A 22629-nucleotide genomic window follows, 5' to 3' on the forward strand; every position below is an offset into this window, starting at 1 on the left:
TTGAGCGCCAGTTTTGAATTTTCTCAGAATTTTTTCAGAAATTTCTTAGGATGTAAGCTATACGCTGGTGGGTATCAGTTTACTGTTCGAAAGTGGGCTTCCTTTGAGTATAGATTAGCTTCAATAAAATTATGCAAGTGAAATATTATCTGATTGTAGGCTGCCTCTGATTTGGTTTCAATTTGATTGATTCTTTAAAAAAATTCATATTAAAATTTCTAAGAGTAAAGAAGAGCGTCGATTGTCCGGGATGATTTAGACTGGACAGTTACTGGGTAATCGATTTCCACAGACAATAATTCAATAAATGTCAATTTTATGCAAAAATGATAAACATACTGTTTATATTAACAATTTAATTTATAATAATCTATCATTAGCATAATAATGTTCAATCTATTAACTATAGGTGTTTCAATTATTGTTGCACAACAATGATATTTCATAATATCACTAAATGCCAGATATCTACACAACTTCTTTTTGTACCATCTTGATTAAAGAGGGTATAATATAAAGGTGGGCTTATAGCTCTTCCCGGCAAGCGATGTTAATAACAAGTTTTGACAGGTCGAGGGACGCTTTTACACTGCACCGTTTTACTAATACAACAACACACCATCTGCTAGCGGTGAATGAAATCAAACGTTTACCTTCTTTTAGCATTGAGATCAATGTATGACAGTTATAGAACAGTTGTAGTATTTCTCAACAACATCCATGTGGCAAACCATATCTGTAGCTTTTCTACAGTGTAGTTGTCAAATCATTCGGGATAAACCCATCTGTCTATTATACCCATGTAGATCCTTACTATTGCCTCAAATGTTCGTTACGATCAAGGTGGATTTAAAAATATCAGGTGGTGGGCTCTAGTGCATTTTGACAATTCATCACTTGACGTAAGGTCCCCAGGATTCAAACTTTGTTTACATTTATTAAATTTGTTCATTTAATTTATATACCCCATTTTTTCGATTAAATATTACTTAAAATATATTTTGGACTTTTGGAGTTCTTATCTAACATTAAAACATCGATTAAAGTTTGTTATTTTGTGTTATTCCATGTATTCTACAATTCATTGTGTTTTCGACATTTTTGATGATAAAAACTAAGAAATCGTATTTTTTTTCAATTTTAACATTAATTCCTCATTATCTACGAGCTGCATGGACAATCCACGTGAGATTAAAACTCTTACTCACATGATTTTATATTTCGTGCATAAACAAGTCATCAAATCAAATTTGTTAATATATCTCATTTTTTCGATAAAATCAATAGACACACAAAAATGCACATAATAACAAAGAAATCTGTTCTATTTACTAAGCTTTGTGTGCGGAAACTAATGGTTAACGGTTTTAAAATGACGTAAAGTCCCTCGACTATGGCGACCCCCAAAGACCCTTATCCACCATCTGATATTTTTAATCCACCTTGGTTACGATTGGAAAGCTGTCAAATTCATGCGCACGGTTAAGCTAGCTGCCGCTTAATCTGCCCACGGATAATCGATGTTCTATTGCACATCATTTTATATTTGTATATAACATGTACGCAACACGTAAAGAAAAATATGCTATAGTTGCTTATCTAAAATTTCCATGTATTAAATTCCGTTAATACTTTAATTCATTTCTCAGCTATTATCACAAACGGGAAAATATTTGTGATACTAATATCCTCAGTGATACTAATATCCCTCCAAAATGTGTGTTAGGGTAATCATGAAAAATGGTATCATCGACCACTTTTACGCCTTCATGGAAAATCAATAAACAAGAAACCGGTAGTAGAGGAGGTAATCGCAGCAACGACCCAACCGAAGGTTCAATGTATGGTTTTGGATGAGGACCCATTTTGGGGCTCATGCTCATGCAAAATAATCTGATTTTCGTGCTATCCGGCCAGCATTAGAGTAAACAGAAATACCGCGGGGGATCAAGAAATAAATCTCCAAGTTTTCTCAAAAACGCTTCACTGTGAGAAATTGAATTTTGCGCTGGGTTTCAACCCAGATGCTATAGTATGTTTCATGTTTAATGAGCTGTTAACAACGCGTCGTTACGGTCCGGGGCGTGTCCAGAGTTTCTCGAGGTGACAATAATTCTATAAGCATTAATGTTGCGTACGACCTCATTATGAAGTAAAAGCATTTATGCGGATGTAGCGAAGTAAAACACTTCAAGTTAAAACATCTCAAGTTAAAACAAAGTTCAAGCAAAACACGCCTCAAGCAATAGCGCGCGCTTCAGAAACGCAACAAACATAAACAGGTAGTCAACCGTTCTCACGGTTCAAACGAGGAAGTGACTTACGCAATTCATAAACCATAGGTACATGTCGCATTAAATATAAATAAAACTTGTTATCAAAATAGTCATAGTTACAGTTAGCTGACCTATATGCGGTCAGCAACTAAATAGCATATAAGAGATGAAAACCTAAATAAAGTAAGCGCATTCGAACACAAACCTCAGAATCGCTCGTTTCTTAATAGTCGGAGGCACTCTCCGGTCGACGAAGGAAAAATATACCCGACTCGGTGTAAAGCACCGGCGTTGGGCGCTGCGACGGAGCAACACATCCGCCAGCAGCATTAATGGTGGCTCCAGAGAGGAACTAACGACCTCCTCGTAGTGAATAGCACGTGATTCAGTCCAGCATAAGCGCCGAAGCACCGTGAGTGAAATAGAACGGCAACTAAGTGCGTAAAACAGCACGACCGCCAAAAAACCGCGAGTGAAAGTGCGTAAAATAGTGAAGATCACAACCGTGAGTGAAATAGATAGGCAACAAGGTGCGTAAACCAGCACGACCGCCAAAACACCGCGAGTTAAAGTGAGTGAAATAGTAAGGATCACAACCGTGAGTGAAATAGATAGGCAACAAGGTGCGTAAACCAGCACGACCGCCAAAACACCGCGAGTTAAAGTGAGTGAAATAGTAAGGATCACAACCGTGAAAGAAATAGATCGGCTACAAGGTGCGTAGACCAGCACGACCGCCGAAACACCGCGAATGAAAGTGCACAAAGCATTAAAATCAACACCAGGAGTGGAAAAGAACGGCAAATAAGTGCGTAACTAAGCACGACCGCCGAAACACCATAAGAATAAGGTGACATCATAAACAAAACCCGAGAACCGTTAGCGAACCCTAGAGCACGGAGGGTACCGACAACGATATAAACAAACTAACGGCAAAACGTCAAAAAGCCAAATCAGCAAAAGGCTACGCCAACGTAGTGACCATTCGGTGGTTACACAGCAAGGTCGGCGACAACGAAATAAAAACAACGAGTAACAACAATCAGCTTAAGTTTCAATGGAAATAGCTGATTAAAAACATCGAATTAAACAACAACGAGTAGGCTTACTCGGTTTGGAACGGACAGCAAGCAGTGACTCATCGTCAGGTCCAACAAACAAAACGAACAGCGAGCGACTAGCGGCAAGTCCACCGGCGTCTCCAAGCAGCAAGCAGCAAGCAGCGACTCATCGCCAGGGCCGGCAAACAAAACAAACAGCGTGCGGATAACGGTCAGTGCACCAGCGACTTCAGGCAGCAGACAGCGATCGCAGACGTTCCAAGTAGCAGAGCGGGGCCGGCAATAACGTGACTGAAGAAAGCATCCAACCTACTAGAGACGACTATACAGCAGTAGTCGGACCAGAGAAGAACCCACCAGATCGACTAGCATCATCAGCAAGCGGACATCCGTGATACGGCAAACACAAGCATCTCAAACGCTGAGTGAGTAACAATGGAATTCATTACTAATCCAAACGGTCATTGTAAACTTTGTACTAACAAAGATGAGTGGGGGAAACAGGTCAGTTGCACGGAATGCGACAGGTGGTTTCACCTGAGTTGTTTGGGGGTAAAGAGTACCCCAAAGAATTTCGTATGTTCAAAATGTAAGAAATCTGAAGAAGAAAGGAAGGAGATAAAGAAGGCTCTAGAAGAATCACAAAGACTTTGCGAATTATTAAAGGAAAAAAGAGAGAAAGAATTAGAACAAAGTAGTAACAATAAAAAGGATTTGGAGCGGTTACAAGAGGAATTAAACGAAGCCGCTAACGATGGGAAAGAAATGCGTGAAGCATTAATTCAAACAGAGAAATTATTGCAGGAAAAGATAGATAATGAAAAACGAAACAAAGAATCACAGAAGCAGCAAGAAGAAGAAATAGAAAGATTGCAGAAGACTCTTGAAGATCAAATCATAATAGAACCAAAAAAGCAGGAAACAAAACAATTGCTAAGCGATAATGCTCCGAAACCCGAAACAAGCGAGGAAAATATTTCGCTTACCGAAAATATTAACAGACTTGTAAGCGCACTAACTGCTAGTTCTTCTGCTGGCAAAAGTACGCTTATGGAACTTCCTGAATTTGATGGTAGTTATAAACTATGGCCTCGATTTAAAACGGCCTTTGATGAAACAACTAAGAAAGGAAATTTTTCAAAGCTGGAGAATCTGAATAGACTACAGCGATACTTAAAAGGGAATGCATTAAAATCAGTCAGTGGTCTCATGTTAAGTCCTGATAATCTCGAGAAAATTATCGACCGATTAGAAAAACTTTATGGTAACCCCGAAAGCGTCTACAAGTCTTTGCTTAACGATCTCACAGCTTGCAGACACATATCAATAGAAAATCCAACATCAATAATAGAGTTTTCTAACGCGTTGAATAATATGGTAGATAATATGAATCTACTGGGGAGAACACAATATTTAAATGATCAGAGGCTCTTAAGCGACCTCATAGCACGGCTATCAACAGATCTTAGAAATAAATGGATTGCAAAAACATTAAATGATCAAGAGATTCACACATTAAGTGATCTTGCATTATGGATAAAACCAACCGAAGACCTAGCGGCAGTGTTGGTAGCAAATGAAAATGGTCAGAAATTTCGAGGGCACCGATTAAATGCTCACTTACAGCCCAAGATGTATTCTAAAGACAATCATTGTCTGGTATGTGGAAGGGCTCATGAAACAACTCAATGCCAAGAGCTCATAGATAAGCCAGTATGGCAGAGATGGAAACTGTTAACCCAAAGGGGCATTTGTACTAATTGCTGCAAATACAAAAACCATAAGGCAGTTAGCTGCCGCCTTCCTGCTCAATGCAGAGTGGAACGTTGCTCACAAAAACACCATACGTTGCTCCATAGGAAAGAGGAACAATCCCCATCATACATTCCTCCACAAAGATTAAACTTCCACAAAGAGGACAGAAAGCTTTACTATCAAATCATACCGATCACATTATATCACGAATGTGCGGAAATAAAAACATTTGCCTTGTTGGATCCAGCGTCAGCAACAAGTCTTATTGTTGATGATGTAAGAAAACAGCTGCAACTAACAGGGCCCAATATGCCTCTTAAATTATCGTGGACGAATGGAAACATACAAGACGAACCACATAGTCAAATTGTTTCTTTGAGGGTACGTGGGCCAAATAATAAAATGCTCAGCATCAAGAATCTACGCTCGGTGAAGGAACTCGACCTTCCCAGACAAACGGTAGATGCTAAGAAATTAAGCAAGATGTACAAACACTTCAAAAATATCGATTTAGAAAGTTACTATGATGCCATTCCCACAGTTTTATTAGGTCTCCCACATGCTTATTATACTCAAAGCATTGGATATCGCTCCGGAAAACCTAACCAGCCAGTAGCTCAAGAGACTCGTTTGGGATGGACAATATTCGGAGGAGGAAAACATTATTGGCAAAATGATATAAACAAGTGTAGTCCTCTATTTACAATCAAAGATCAAAAAGAAGAAGATGAAAAATTAATGTCGTCACTCATGCAGAAATTTTTCTCAACTGAAGAGTTTGGAGTTAAATCGAACGAAGCGCCAATGCCAAAATTAGAACAGCAGGCACTGGAAATTATGAAGGATACCTTGGCATATAAGGAAAACCGATACGAGATAGGATTACTTTGGAAAGAAGACAAACCACAGTTACCAAATAGCTATCCCCAAGCCCTGACAAGATTAAAATCACAAGAAAGAAAATTAGAAAAGGATGTTGAATTAAAAGAATGGTATCACCGAACTATTGCGGAATACCTAAGCAAAGGATATGCTCGAAAGGCTACCCCTGGGGAGCTGCTCGAACATAACCGGAAGATAAACTATATTCCTCACTTTGCTATAGTAAACAAGAACAAGTTTCCACCTAAGCCTCGTCTAGTATTTGATGCAGCCGCAAAAAATGAAGGAAGGTCACTGAACTCATTCCTCCTATCCGGTCCTGATGCTACCACATCTTTATTTGGTGTACTCATCAGATTCCGCGAACACGAAATTGCTTGCTCTGGTGATATAAAGGAAATGTTCCACCAGGTAAAGGTTAAGCAAGAAGATCAGTGTGCCCAACGTTTTTTGTACAGAGAATCTCCTAACAAAGACCCTCAGGTCTATGTTATGCAGGTAATGACATTTGGAGCGACATGCTCCCCAGCATGCGCACAATTTGTAAAGAATCAAAACGCTCTAAAATTCGAACAACAAAACCCAAAGGCGGTGAAGGCAATTACCGATAATCATTACGTAGATGATTATCTGGATAGTTTCGCCAGTATTGAAGATGCTGCCAAAACAGTAAACGAAATCATGACAATTCATAATAAGGCTAATTTTTTTATACGAAACTTTGTGTCAAATTCTCATGAATTGATAAGCTCTCTTCCTGAGAACAGGAGAGCGAATAAAGAGATGCATTTTATCGAAAACAAGGATGATACTTACGAGAAAATTCTTGGCATGCACTGGGACACGAGAAACGATACTTTCAGATATAAACTGAAAATTCCACCACTAGAGGATAAAAAATTGACCAAAAGGAATATACTTTCAAATATAATGAGAATCTACGACCCATTGGGCTTGGTCATCAATCTCACTACGGAATCAAAGGTCCTCATGCAAGAACTATGGAAGGAGAAAGTTGACTGGGATGATGTATTGCCAATTAACCTCCAAAGAAAATGGCAGGAATGGCTCGACGCTATAAAAACTGTTGAAGATATTAAGATCGTCAGATCCTATTCAAACATTAAGGGAGACTGTCGCAGAGAGCTGCATACATTTGTAGACGCCTCAGAAAGGGCTTTCGCAGCCGTTGTATATCTAAAAACAATACAGGGTAACACAGTAAATGTCAATATTTTGGCAGCTAAGTCAAGAGTAGCTCCCACAAAACCACTTACTATACCAAAGTTAGAACTTCAAGGGGCAATACTTGGTGTAAGACTTGCCGATACCATTAAAAAGGAATTGAGACTGAATATAGATGAGGAATTCTATTGGACAGATTCAAAGACAGTACTAGGATGGATCAATTCAGAAGCTCGCAATTACAAACAATTTGTGGCATGTCGAATAGGGGAAATTATCCATCGAACATCAAGAATTCAGTGGCACTGGATAGCTTCAAAAGACAATCCAGCAGACGAAGCTACGAAACCTAAACAAGGGCACTCGATATGGCTAGAGGGTCCAGATTTCTTGAAACAAAAAACATTAGCAACCCTCAAATCGGAACAATTTGCTACAAACATAGAGATCCGACCGGTGCACATGATTAGAGAAAAAACGGTGCAATTCAAGGATTGGAAAACGCTTTCAATCGACTGGTGCTCTAGTTGGATACGCATCAAAAGAGCAGTCGCACTAGGCTTAAAGTTCATAGAGAAACTAGAAAAGGTAGTAAAGCATCAAAAGCATTCCTCAACAATAGATAAAACAATTCTAGACCGAGCAGAACATGTTCTTCTGCAGAAATGTCAATGGGAATCCTTTCCAGAGGAAATGACTAATTTAAGCCTGGGAAGACCCATTCCCCAGAATAGCTCTATAAAAACATTAAACCCTTATGTGGAAGACGGCTTGTTGAGAGCTAAAAGCCGCCTAAATAACATAAACTACTTACACCTTGATACAAAATGCCCAATAATTCTACCAAAAAGGCATCATGTAACCGAACTTGTAGCAAGACACTACCACTTACGCTATATGCACAAAAAAATGGAAACGACTATTGCAGCTATTCGACAAAAGTATTGGATAATAGACATACGCGCCGTCGTTAAACACATGATAAAAAATTGCCAAACATGCAAGAATGAGAGGGCAAAACCAAGTTACCCGATGATGGCATCACTACCTGCGTGTAGAACAGCAGCGTTCCAAAAACCGTTCACACACACGGGAGTCGACTACTTCGGCCCGTTAAACGTAACTATAGGAAGAAGAGTTGAAAAAAGATGGGGGGTGTTGTTTACTTGTTTAACGACACGAGCAACTCATCTGGATATTGCAAACGATCTAAGCGCAAATACGTTCATAATGTGTCTTAGAGCAATGCAGCACAGAAGGGGAAAGATAACTGATATCTATAGCGATAATGGGACCAATTTTGTTGGAGCTCATAATCAGCTGAAAAAACTAATAGAACGTTGTGCAATTGAGGGTACTAGGTGGCACTTTAACCCACCGGGAGGGCCACACTTTGGAGGTTCTTGGGAACGACTCGTAAGGGAAGTAAAGAGTCTGCTCCCCACTAACAAAAATTTTCCGGAGGCTACATTGAGAGCAATCTTCACGGAAATTGAATTCATCATAAACAATAGACCACTGACCCACATACCAATAGAGAACAGTGATGATGAAGCACTTACCCCTTTCCACTTTTTGATAGGCTGTTCCGGCGAAGCCGAACCAAGCACGTTGGAAACGGAAGTGACCAGAATCAACTGGAAGATCGCCCAAGGGGTTGCTCGCAATTATTGGAATCGCTGGATATCTGAATATCTACCAACAATTGCAAAACGGGGAAAGTGGCACGACCCTGCGAAACCGCTAGAAGTAGGAGATATAGTAACCTTCCCTGACGAAAACAAAACTGGGAAGTGGTTGAAAGGGAGAGTAACAAAGATATACCCCGGGAAAGACGGACAGGTGAGATCAGTTTCATTACAGGTAGGTTCCACAGAACTCCGAAAACCTGTTGTGAAACTAGCTGTCTTAGACGTTAGAAGAGGCGAAAATCTCGAAAACACAAATTCATTGCAAGATAAAGAGTCTAGACGCAAGGATAAAGAATCATCAAAAAATAAGGATAGTAAACCTACCGAACGGCGAAGAATAACACGATCGTCAAGATGAATAGGTGGACAACAGTAGTAATGATGTTCGTCAGTTCCGCATTTGGTCTAACAATAACACCGATTACGGAACCTGGACTTTTCTTTGATCACTTAGGGACGCTCCTTATTGAAAGAGGAGCTTGGGAAACTACGTTCCATACAAAAATATTCCCAAAAAACGACACCAACATATTAACACAGATAAAGTACGATTTAAACGAAGCGTTGAATCCAATCAACGAGACTGATACTAAGGTTCAGAAGCTTAGGGAAAGCCTTATCGACGAATGCAATTATGCTATCAATCTCGTCAAAGAGGCAACAAAATTCAGAGTTAAACGCAGTGGCGGAGTATTCGGAGTCTTGAAGGATTTTATTTTCGGAGGAAATGAGATAGATGAGCAACTCTCGCTGCTCAAATCAACAGAAGATTTAAAAATATCCAAGATTTCAGATAAGTTAGATGATGCGAATAATAATCATAAAAAGATAATGGAGCAAATAAGTGCTAAGGTAGCAATGATAGACGAAGGAGCAGCCAAGCTCCGGAAAGACTGGAACGAAAGTAAACGAAACATTTTTAACAAACACATTCAAGAAACAATTATGCTAGGGAATACACTAGTTCAACAAATAATAAATAAGTATCAAACTTTAAGGGTAGATCCCTTGAGTCATTTCAACGAGCTAGAAACCATTTTGGACATCAGATTAAGGTCAAACAATGACGTAACGATTGAGGCTCCTATATTAAGGAAGAAGGAATTAATAGCAGGAGAAGTAATACTTCATATAGAACATATAGTCATAAGCAAGGATAAATTTGAGATTTTTGATATAATTCCGATTCCAGACTTTACAAACGGTACAATACTAAACATAGAAGAAACACGTGTAGCAGTAAATAATGACCAAAGCTATGTATATCCACATGAGATGAAGCCTATTAATACAACTCACTATCTTTCATCTAAAACCATAATCAGAAAAGAAACAGATTGTATAGTTGCCGCACTCCTGCACATATCAATTCCAACAATTTGCTCGATATCGCATATAAAATTACCTCTTACTAAATTCTATATGTTGAACCACCCAAACCAAATACTGTATTACTCCGCGCAACCACAGGAGATTTTTTTGAATTGTAACGGCACACTTACGAATCCCGCCTACAACACGGGCATTATCACGCTTTCACCGGCATGTAAATTAGAAACCAGATCGATGGAAATACGTCCGGTAGTGGTGAAGAAAAACGAAATATTCAAAACATATTTTAAGCCAATGAAGGAACTACCGTTTAAAACCGCCGTTTCTAAAAACGTCATTTACTACATGTTAATAATAACAACGCTCGCGCTCATACCATTAACTATATTTGCAATTTTTACGATTAAAAGATGTAATAGAAGACGTCAACGTCCTCCGCCGTTTAAGGCACCAACAGAAGCGTAACCTCTCACGAGAAGTTACGGGGGCCGGGATGTTGCGTACGACCTCATTATGAAGTAAAAGCATTTATGCGGATGTAGCGAAGTAAAACACTTCAAGTTAAAACATCTCAAGTTAAAACAAAGTTCAAGCAAAACACGCCTCAAGCAATAGCGCGCGCTTCAGAAACGCAACAAACATAAACAGGTAGTCAACCGTTCTCACGGTTCAAACGAGGAAGTGACTTACGCAATTCATAAACCATAGGTATATGTCGCATTAAATATAAATAAAACTTGTTATCAAAATAGTCATAGTTACAGTTAGCTGACCTATATGCGGTCAGCAACTAAATAGCATATAAGAGATGAAAACCTAAATAAAGTAAGCGCATTCGAACACAAACCTCAGAATCGCTCGTTTCTTAATAGTCGGAGGCACTCTCCGGTCGACGAAGGAAAAATATACCCGACTCGGTGTAAAGCACCGGCGTTGGGCGCTGCGACGGAGCAACACATCCGCCAGCAGCATTAATTAAATTGATAGGAAGGTTTGGATTAACTTGTTGAATTGATATATTACGACCATTTAGTGAGGGGGGAAATAAATGGACAAGCTTCACGCAATGCTAACTTATTATAAAAAGTACTTTTAAATCAGCAACACACACATCAGAATCAATCACACATTTTCTAAAGCGAAATTTTGAAAACATCATGTAAAAAAAGAAAACTAAACATCGAAAGTAAAATGATGCGATAGCTAATGAAAATTCCAGAATGACTTTTCAACGCTTTCAGCGGTTGACAGCATCTTGCAAATTGAAATGAGGTTAGTGATCCTTCTCAAACTTGACAGCTATGACACAAGTTTCAAATTCCGTCAGCTATCCTATGTTTTGTAATACGCCCCAGCAACAGATTGACAGCATGATCAAAGCAAAACACAATGCACAAGAGTAACGCTGATGAGATTCTTCATCGACTGCGTTCAACAGGTGATAAATGAACATTGATGGTTTGCACAGCGAACAAAATTGGCTAAATGATAATTTTGGATCTAAACGCTCCAAAAATAGAATTTTTTTTCCCATACTAATGGATTGAGCCAGTTTTTCTTTTCTTCCTCTTGGGTTTCTTCTTCTTTTTCTTTTGCTTCGCATCAGAAACTCAGCAGCGAAAAAGTACGGTTTAGTTAAAGAAAACCATCGAAGGGTGGAATTGAATCGCGTGTGAGTGAGCACTCAGCATACAATATTCATAAACTTTCAAACGAACGATATGGTTGAAACCTTAATCGGTGGGAAATAAAAACTGAAACTCCGAAGCCATAACTCTTTGGCACACTGTTTGCGTTCACTTTCATCTGCTCATCGTATTGCTTTACTCTTGTTTCGACCATCATAATTAGAACCTTTTCACCGAAATGGTAACGTAGGCAAAAAAGCAAGCCTGCATCCATCTGGACAGCGATGGGGGTTTCAAGTTGTTTTGCTTTACACTCCCACTCTTTCACCCTGCAGTCTAACGTTTTCTCTCTCACTCTCCTGCACAGCATCGCGAAGTGTTGGCAGCAAGCGGCGCAAAGAACAGCAAAGCGGCAACAAGGAAAGCAATGAAATCCAACACCCAAACCAAGGAGGAAGTTCACTAATTTCTCTGACCGGTTGTTGCTGAGCGATGCCGGGAGCGTCCCGTCTGCAGTCTCTCTACACCCGCTTGATCGGCGACGCGTCAGGCAAAATAAAAGCAACATGCACTCCCGGGGGAGGGACGCGTCAGAACCGTCTATCGTGTCGATTTTCCGGCAACCGCTCATCAAATCGAGTGAAATGTTCACAAAGTTCAAGGTTGACTCCCGAAAAACCCATGGCAGAAGGCCATGTGTGCCACGGGTGGATATTTTGAAGGTCTATTTTTCAAACATCCAATTACCAATTTCTTATGATAGTGATACTACCTCCCTTGTAGCGCTGATTCTACACACACCAGCCCTCTCAGTAAACCTGCGCGCCTGGCAGGTTGGGAATATTTCGGTGTTCTTTTATAAATAGCCCGCACGGTCAGAGTGAAGGACTCGGGTTCAAAGGGGCATTTCCAGGTTCTAGAAGGTTAACGTTAATACTGCGCTTCTGTGCGACTGAGCGATGTGTAGTAGTGAAGCAGCAGCAACAGTGGTAGTTTGAGAATAAAATAAGAATGTCTAAACGAAAAGCAAAATCCGACATCGGTTCCAGGAAAAGGGAAAGTCAATGTTGGCGGTCTAACGCGTGTAGACTCGCTTCTAACGCTCTACCAAACGTTCTACTTTCGCACGAGTCAAACGATATTTTCTGTTCTTGCCATTTCTTTGTACAGCTTTTCACAGGCAGACTGGTTTCCCTACTTGGCAGAACCGTGTGTCAACAGACAAGGGATAGGGCACAGTTTTGGGGTTACTTATTAATAGAAATATCTTCAGCATTGCAGAGCCAGGCTTCAAACTGAGCAAACCAATGATCGCACAAAACGACAGGACTAACAATCGATTGAAGAAAGGTTTGGTAAAAATGATTGTGACACGTTCTTTGTATTCTCGTCAACGAGAATGTCCTATTGATTTTCATAAGGAGTTTTATCGATCCCTCGACCTGCTTCGGAAAGGTAAGCAAATAATCTATGCCATTCCACATTCAGCAGTAAACAGTTCGCTCCACAGGATACAGCTTAGTTTGTGGAAGATTTTGACAAGGTAAAAAATTGTTCGGTCTATGATATTGTTAAACAGTATGATATTGTAAAATGCAAACAATGGTATGCTACCAATCAATAACGTACATACTCTACATAAAAAGTAGTATGAGTACAATACAAATATTTTAGAGGAAAAAAGACTACGATTAACGAAGGTCAGCATTCAAAATACAAGCTGATATTGCTTATTCTAATGAGTTCCCATTAGTAATCAAATTCTGGATGTATTGCGTATAAATGCAAGCATCTCCAAGTAGCTATTCTATACATTAAATATTACATCTTATGCATAAATCAGTGACGTGTATAATTAATTCTACCACAACCTCGTTTTTTTCGGTTTCTCTTTACTGTCTTGCACCTTGTTCAAGTCAACCGTAATAGCTTTCATAAATAATAATGCTGCCACATCTCCGCCCAGTTCAATCTAACCTCTAGTGGGTAAGCCCTTGTAAACAATGCGATAGAGGAGGCTTCAATACGAACGCATTTGTAGAACTTCCTACCATTGGAGCTTTTCCAAACACGCATCACTTCACCAAAAGTGATCCCCACGGTAGAGGAGAATCTATTTCACGTTTGGAAGAACTGGCAACCAAACACGGTGAGTGAAATTTCATGAGCCGCTGGGGAACACAGAAGGAGTTGTTTACTACTCAAGCTCTGAAGTGGGAAGTGCGAAGCATACTTATCCTACAGTAAGGTCAAAGGTAGAAGCAAATCAATGTTTTGCGTATTGGGTACGAAAGGAATGTCCTTTATGGAATCTACATTTACTCGTTACTCTCTTGTGTGCGATTTCTGCTTCCGGACCTTTCCAGCTTATCGGTTGCTCCGATAAGAAACGTGTACGTTTAGTGCTTCGCATGCGAATGGGGGCAGTCGTACGAAACGCCGGAATGAAGAGATGGAATAATTTTTCGAATTAATTACACATTTGCACTATATACGCGCTATCATCCAATTAGTGAAATAAAACAGCTGGATGGCGTCGTTTGTCTCCCTTTTGAGATTTGCTCGAATGGCCTGGCTGGTACATGGGTAAACAACTGAAGGGTTTTTCATAATCAAACGTACGTAACGATTACCTTGGGAAACGCTTTCTCGGTATGTGGTTGACGTTTCACGCTTGTCACTTATTAATGAGAACTGGGCTGCACGGGATTTCACATTGATCACGAGAAAAACGGTGGCATTGAGTAACATGTAGTGATGAATGAATGCTGTGTATGATTTGTGTAAGATTTACCTGAATGTAAATTAGCCGGTAAATTTAGTCATACAAATAAAACATATAGAATGTACTCTATAAGCAAAGTTGTACAACAGATTAAATGCAATAATTCAAACTAACTCACCGTGTAGATTATAAAAACTCGAGCTTTGCTCAACATCTATTGATAAAAAGTCGAAGTATCCAAAGGGGTGGTGCAGACGAGTGCAAACATTGACAGACGATCGATAAATTTAGCGATTAGCCAAATGGCGCTACTAACACTGACGAACGTGTGCACACCAACTAGCGGTACGTGTTAATCACTGTGATAAATAACTACACTACGCACGCATAGGGTGATTTATTTCGTTATATTAAACTGCACTTTCCGCTCATTTGTTTTTCTTAACTCGATTTGTATTATCTCGATTCACTTGCTTCAGTTTTGATGTAACTATTAAATTGTGCATACAAAAGAAACTCAAACGTGGAGAGAATCGATTTCGGGTTGACGACTGTCGTAAAATGTGTGTACCACCAGCAATAGCTTCGACGATATCGCTACAAATAAAGTGTTTTCTTCGTTATGTTACAAAAAATATGCTTTTATCTTTTGCTGGCACTAAAAATCATTTGGTTCACATTGACACATTGACACGCTAAGCTGATGTTGCGCACTGCCTGCAGGCCACTGATTTTATTCAGATCCTTTACACAAAACACACAGACAGTGTTACGCTCGGCTGTACAAACAATGAATGCAAAAGCCCATCATCCTTTCAATCGCCAGACTGCGCTGTGTGGCACTGATACGCGATGCTCTGTTGGATGTTGATGCACGTTAAAGTACGCTAAAACGGAAATAGACACGGGTAAGTTAAGAACACACAGTAATGGGAGCGACAGATAGCGCGAGAATGAGGTTGAGAGGAAACGTTAGCGGTGTGATGTACCTCATGCAACCGGCAAACAAGAAGGGTCTCGCGTCATTTGAAGCCTCTGCCGCCCGAAAATAAATCCACGTCCACGAAGGTTTTTCAATTATTAACTTTGTAATGCTATATTAAAAATTTAATTTTCCACCTGAACAAACGAGAGCCTGCCAGCGCTAAGGCAGAGCGCGGTAGTAGAGCAATCGGGTTTACATCGACCCGGTATGGAGAAGAAAATTGCTTTCGAAACGGACCCGGAAAAGCGGGAATTGAAAATGACCACGAAAACATCGCGCTGTCCACGGTGACTGGCGACGGTGAGCGACCGTTCGTTACACACGTTTCAAATTGGGCACTGGATTGGCTAGGACTGTAATACAGCGCACGTGCATGAATGCTGGACACGACCTTTCGAAAAACAGAGCTTGAAAACTATTCCCTCTACATTCACTGGTGAGTAAGGTTTTCGCACCAAAACGGGAAACGTTCGCTTTGTTAGAATGTGATTTCATGCGTCGTTCTAACATTCAGGTCGCTTTTTGTTTTCACTACCATATCCACAGCACCGGGACGATGGTTGTTCTGAAACAGCTGAATCTAATATTTATAACCACGGCTACAATCTGTTTACGGTTCACCTGATAACTGCACGTGATGCACCAATTTGAGTCACCCATTGTGGTATATCCCCCCGCTTTACTTCCACTAAATGAAGCTCCACTTCTGCCGCTGCTGTTAAAGACCCGCAGCAACGTGCCCAGAACAGAAACGTCTCACTTAGCCGGCGGTACCCGTGCTAAAATATTCAGATTGACCAATATCCTGCCCAGCAATGATTTCTGCACGCCTGCTCGCGGCCGTCGTCTGCCAAAGCGTGGGTTCATGTCAGACACAAGCAGGTGAGTTCATTGGGTAACAGGAGGGGTGACAAATTATGTACGGGCTCGCAAACTCTCGTGCGGATATTCAGTATCCTTTATGGCCGGAAAGGACGAAGCAAGGTGTAAATAGGCCGGCCCGAAGCAGAACCTGAGCAGGTCAATTGACTGCACATAGACACACACACACATGCACACACACTACAATCGCAAACTTTAGTATACACAAAAATTGCGCTCACGCAATTCTGTAGCATTCTCGGTAGGGCAGACGAAGCCACAAACTCGTCGATCCTATATCCAACGGCACTATCGATACAAACAGATACATAGAGTAACACGTATTATGTACACCGGTCCCGGAAGGATCGTTTGCCCAGGTCTCGTTTTCACTAACTCGCTCACTCACAGTACGGATTGCTTGCGTGATCGTTGCGATGTTGGGCGATAAAACGAGAAGAAAAAAAAAACACGGTCCGCGAAGGAATGTAAGACAACGAAAAAGGTCAAATAATGAGCACATATGGGTGTATTGGTAAACATTGAGGTGCACCACAAAGAACACTCGAAGATATGAATACACTACGAATGGCAGGCTAGCGGCAGACACGAGTTGAGAAAAAAAAACCAACCCTTTTCAACTGGCAACTGCGACGCACAGCGGCTGTATGTCAACTCGGCACGGATACTGAAAATAAACTGACTGACGAGAAAGATTGGATGCTAGTGTCGGTCTGACCTACTGTGAACTGATGGTGCGACTCTCTTTGCCACTCGGTCGCCATAGCTGTGCTGCGCTCAGTCGCTCAGCTCTCTTTGGGCGACGGTGAGTAGACGAAGTTTCACTTTTGTTTGGAAAACCATAAGGCAGACAATTATTACCCTACGCGGCCGCTTGTTGATCGCTAGTAACTCAGTAAGGTAAGGTTCTCTCAGCTGTAACGACTGCTCACCGGCGGCGGTTACTAATTGAAAGTTATGCTGGAATCAATCACTCTTTGCATGAATTTAAGGAAACTTCCAGTAATACATACTCGCACATAATGGCGAAATAAATCGTTTCACAAACTCTAATAAATTATGGTACATTAATATTTCCAAAATCTGTTGAAAGAGATCAATTTTCTGTTAATGCTAAACGCAATAGACATAATTTAGTACAATCGATCCCGATTATGATAAATTCTATACGAGTTGTTTTTATTTTTCTTCGTATTTTAATTTATTACAAATGATCAATTCTCAAAGTATAACAGCAACGACAAAAATGATAGAGCAATTCTAACGTTTGAACCCAAATAACAACCTGCTTATACAATGACTCAAAAAAATAGGGAAATGTCAAATGCACTCTCATTTACTGTCGTTTTGTATTCATAGTCTTGTTCTATCAATAATGATAGCAAGCAATATAACAATACTTTATTCCACGCTTTTCGTCTAGGGCTTGTTGGCGGGAGCTATGCCAAACACAGAAGTGGAAAAGTAGCAGTAGACATTATGCTTGAGCATTGACGATATTTGAGCTGTAAACCCTCAAGGGTATCGTTTTACCATTGGAGATAGTTATTCCATTTGATATTGATCACATTCCCTCATATGAGACGTGCACATATCACTTAGTAAAAATCAATATACCAAAGGAAATTTTACCTGTATTTTTTATGATTTATACTTTTATTGCAATCACTAGGACGAATTTGGACAACATATTTATAGAATTGATTTTTGAAATAGAGTATGCTCATGGAGACGCCCAGTCGTTTGAAGCATGGTCGAACTATTTAATTGATCTTATTTGTTTGGATTGAAAGATTGAAAGGTATGGTATGGAACGTCCCATTTATGAAGCCTAATGTAAATTTCAAATCCCTCTCTAAGGATTTCAGATCCTGTATGGTAGATTCAGACCCTTTTAACTATTACAACCGTCAAAGTGTTATGTCGAGCGTAATCTAATAGTCCCTGTGTTTGGTTAAGCCTACCCATAAGGTACTATCAACCTATCGCTTACTGCAGTCACGTTCCAGACCTTCCAGCGGAAATCCCAGTGCAATGATCCTGTTCCATTGACCGTGATGTTTGTGTTGTTTTTTGTTTGAGCATCTTCTTGCTATCTTCCTCACTAAATTTAACGACCAGACCCGGGGTCAACTAGCACGAGATACGGGTGGGCAGCATTGTGATTATTTGATGAAGTGACATTTCGACCACGTCAACAATGATGCGTTTGCTGATGTTAAAAAGCGTTTACATGAAAGTGAAACCATCGGATAGCTTATATTTAGAACATGCTGAAATGTTGGAATATATTTTTCTATGTTATAGATAAACACGTAATTTACAACTAAATCACTTTTTTTATATAAAAGTTTGAAATTATTCAAGTACATAGATTTCGTTGTGATAGAAATGATTTATAAAAAAATCTGCAGAATTTCTAAATAATCTGGTAACAAACTGTGTCACAGACGTGTACATCCTGCCTTGATGCACGATATGGGTCAAGTAAGAATTGAAAGACAATCATGATGTCTATTAGACGTTTTAGTTCAGCCGTGAAATTGTTGTGTAACGTGATGGGATGAAGGTTATGCTTACATTTAAATCAATTGTTCAGACAGAGCAATTTTGTAAGCAATGCTGACAGGAGAAGCACAGGACAAGAGAAGGTAGTGGCAGAAAATCCCTTAAAGTGCCTTCGCATACGGTGATCATTTTCTACCCAAACATCTTTGAGGTATTCACGGCGCACCGTGACAAAGAAACGCTTGACTGATAAGGATAACAAACGAATAATAAATGGGTACGTACATCATTTGTAAACTGGGACATGAGGGGATGAGGTTAAGTGACCTTATGGATACACGCGCTGCTGCGTCCAAAATCGATACATGTCGTACACCATTGACATCGTTCGTGCCAATGCTGGTTCGTGATACAAGACATTAAACAACGATGGGAATGAATTGAATCAAGATCCTAAATTTAGTAGTCATGTGTGATTAATTATCCATTGCAGACAAAGCACAATGTTCGTTATTTTGAACAAATGCGTCTCTGTGAATTCACACAATAATAGTCTCACTCAACCATAAAACAGAAAAAGGGCTTATTATTTCTATTCGATGCAATAATTGCAATATTCAAGAAAGTGTGGCATATGCTCTGACCAACGTTGTAAATTGACCGTATTGAATTTGTTTAGTCATGCACTGATACTGCAACAGTATGAACTTCATGATCAGTGAAGGTTCATCAATGACCCACTTAATGAAACAACCTGGGGAAAAATAGCCTTGCTTCGAATCACTCCACTGTGTGGTTAGTTCATAAAGCCATAATTCATTCATATCTATTGATTTTCGATTTCTAGCCATCGCATGTCCCGCGTCCTCGAATCAACAAGCTGTGCTGTCAAATTAAACATGAATAGAAGCGGTTTGACGGTAAAGGTAAAGGATGGGTCTGAGTGGTTTTATTGATTTGGACCAATATGAGTGTAAAGCATCACTCAGTCAATAAAGGTGTATTGAACGGTAGCACAAACAGATAATTTTCCTTAACTAATGCTTTCGTTTGTACCTTCTATGCGGTTGATGGTAATGGGAGTAATGTGTGAAAATCTGAAAACTAATCCAATTAATCCTTTATAATATATCGCTTTCGGAGAACAAGCCCACCAGTAGAGATAGATAAAGTGCATTCTTAAGAAATTGTACTGCATTTGTTCTATAACTTTATCAGAGATTTTGACAGTGTTTTTGTGTATGTATGTGTATTGTGTATGTGTACGTCATGTACAAAACGGGAATTGTGAGAACTGACGCTGTTTTTTTTGTTTTTTTTTTCTATTGATCACTATCATTTTCACTACATAATCTTCGCTTTTATTGAACCAATACGTATCACTTTTTAAAAAAACCATTAATATGACTCATGAATAATACGTGGGACAACTTTTATCATTTTTCTTATTACCTTATTTCATTAGACTCTTATTATTCCTTTCCATGTGTAAAGAATGAAGTTTATTTAACTTTACATCTACTCTTTGCTGCATACACGCATTCTTTACCGCGTGTAACACTTTCCTCATTTTCAATATCAAAATAGTGCGAAATAAACGATTGCTATAAGCGATACTTATACGTTTTATTTTATACTTTACAGCATTTGCTTCTTTTACGCATTTCTTAAAATAGTAATGAGTCAATTATGAAAGTTTTCTTTCAAGATTTGCAAACTAAATCACTAACATTTCTAAACTGTGTATTGTTTTGTGACAACTATCCTACGGAATTGGTCTTGAAAATGTTGTAACGTAATATGTTACATGGGTGTAGCTAACGGTCGTTCTGCTTCCCTTCTGCTTCCTACTGAAGGTTCAGTTCAACTTTACCCCAGTCTTGAAATTGCTTATATGCTTCGGTCTGATTTATTGCTACTTATCACGAGCATGTTGAGCAGAAAGGAACAACGGTGATTTAAGCGATGAATGTAAACCAGCAAGAATGCAGAAGCCAAGCTGTACATCGGTCTACTTCTGCTGCGGCACCACATCCAGGAAATGATAATTTTGTTTTTCCTCCTACGGTTCACAGCTCCTAGCTTATGTTTGCATCTATTATGGCACGAAACCTGGCGCGTGTTTTTTTCTCTGCGTTACTCGTTTATTATAGTACTTTAGCTGTTTCCATCACGGGAGGGTGGCAGACGACCAAGAGTTGCTATGCTAAGTTCAACATCAACCATTACCCTGCTTTACACTTTACAAATAGGACATTGAACCTTCCATTAGACTGACCCGCATCCTGATCGATCCGTCTGCACCGGAGCTGTCAGACTGCATTAGCATCATTTGATACATCATTCGCTATAGAGAGGTATTTATTGGTACGCAAGCAAATTGCTGGACACGGCTGTAAGTGTACGAAGTGTGGAGCAGTGTTCAAGTAACTGAGTTAGTATTTTGCCTTAATGGCGTTGGTAAACGAATTTAAATTTTTAATTAAGGAGTAAATTGGAAATCGCCCTCAACGACGCTGATCTGCATACATTTCAAAAGGATATTTATTGTCCAAAGGAAATAAATGCTACAAAATAAATAAATAAGAACCAGATTCCTGGCCGCGGAATTCAACATTTACAAAGGCACTGCAAACGATTTGCTCACTTTGAATTTATCCATTATGTTTCCCGGTATAAGGTTTGATGGAATTTTCCTACAGCGGACAGCGAGCTCTAGTACGGTGGAATCGCGATACAAATACCATCTCCTAAGCCCTTTACCGGTGAGGTCCTTCCAAGAAAGGACAACATTTACCAATACCAGCAGCAAAAATCGAAAACCATGCGGACGAGCAACGCAAACGCACGAGTGGGTAATTAATTGTGACCTTAATTTGGAACGCTGAGTCGTTTCCGAAGCAGGAAAAGCAGGAATCAACATGTTGCCTGGCAAACCGTTCCGTCTGTCTGTATCAGGTATAGGAAACCGCCGGCAAGCCGCTTCGTTTTTTATGGCTATTGATTTTTCCTCGCCCGACATTCGCTGCTCGATGGAGAAATAAAACAATGGGGCAGTTTCAGTTAACTTATCTGCTTAAAAACTACAATAAATGTTTTTCTTCGTGTTTGACTTGACCAAAGATTGTCCATTAAGCGGGGCGTGCAGCGAATAATGGAAAATAAACTGTGAATCTGCGTCTCATTGGAACGTTTTGGGATTTTTCCTACCACGATGGCAGTGTCACCGATGACCAAATCTAGCACTCAAATACGACAGCAAAGCGTTAAAGGATCGCATAAAGTGACAAACGGTTTTCTGTTCCGTCGCTACGGCGGCGACGGAGGTAGAAATTTTCGGTAGGGGAGCAGTTACACGCTTCCCTGCAAATGCGGCTTGTGCAAAATTGTTTAAGCTACCACGTTTCCTGAAAACTGGTTCGTTGGTCGCGAGCTGTGAAAGAATGTTTCATATCAGTGGAGCATAAATTTGCATCGTCTGTACGGTTGGCGTACGGCACAGCTTGAACTCAATTTGGATATGAAACAAAACGGAGGTACTTCAAAGTACCAATAAACAGTCGGGAAAGAAGTGTCAGCTTGATTTTGGACAAAAAATAAGGTTGGTGTACGGATTTGGATAATTTTAGAATTTGATTTTTTGTTCAGGCAACAGAAATGTAACATGAAACGTTGCATTTGCTGGACTAGATTTTCTTTCAATTCCATGATGCTTTACA

The 22629-nt window shown here is 39.9% G+C and overlaps 1 protein-coding gene across 11 annotated transcripts in view; it reads right to left on the bottom strand.

The window, feature by feature from the left end:
* Positions 1–17108, bottom strand: part of LOC121600409 (small conductance calcium-activated potassium channel protein) — a 155561-nt gene extending 138453 nt beyond the window's left edge. For 10 of the 11 annotated variants that reach the window (XR_006005821.1, XM_041928966.1, XM_041928967.1 and 7 more), the window contains exons 1-2: positions 17014–17108; positions 14714–15422 (exon numbers count right to left, since the gene is read on the bottom strand). The gene's annotated coding sequence lies outside the window, so the exon portion shown is untranslated. Of the gene's footprint in view, positions 1–14713; positions 15423–15524; positions 16080–17013 lie in introns of those variants that run through there. The other variant, XM_041928960.1, reaches the window with a different exon arrangement.
* Positions 17109–22629: the final 5521 nt, after the last annotated feature.

This window comes from Anopheles merus, chromosome 3L (assembly GCF_017562075.2).
Source record: "Anopheles merus strain MAF chromosome 3L, AmerM5.1, whole genome shotgun sequence".
In the NCBI taxonomy this organism is placed as follows: domain Eukaryota; kingdom Metazoa; phylum Arthropoda; class Insecta; order Diptera; family Culicidae; genus Anopheles; species Anopheles merus.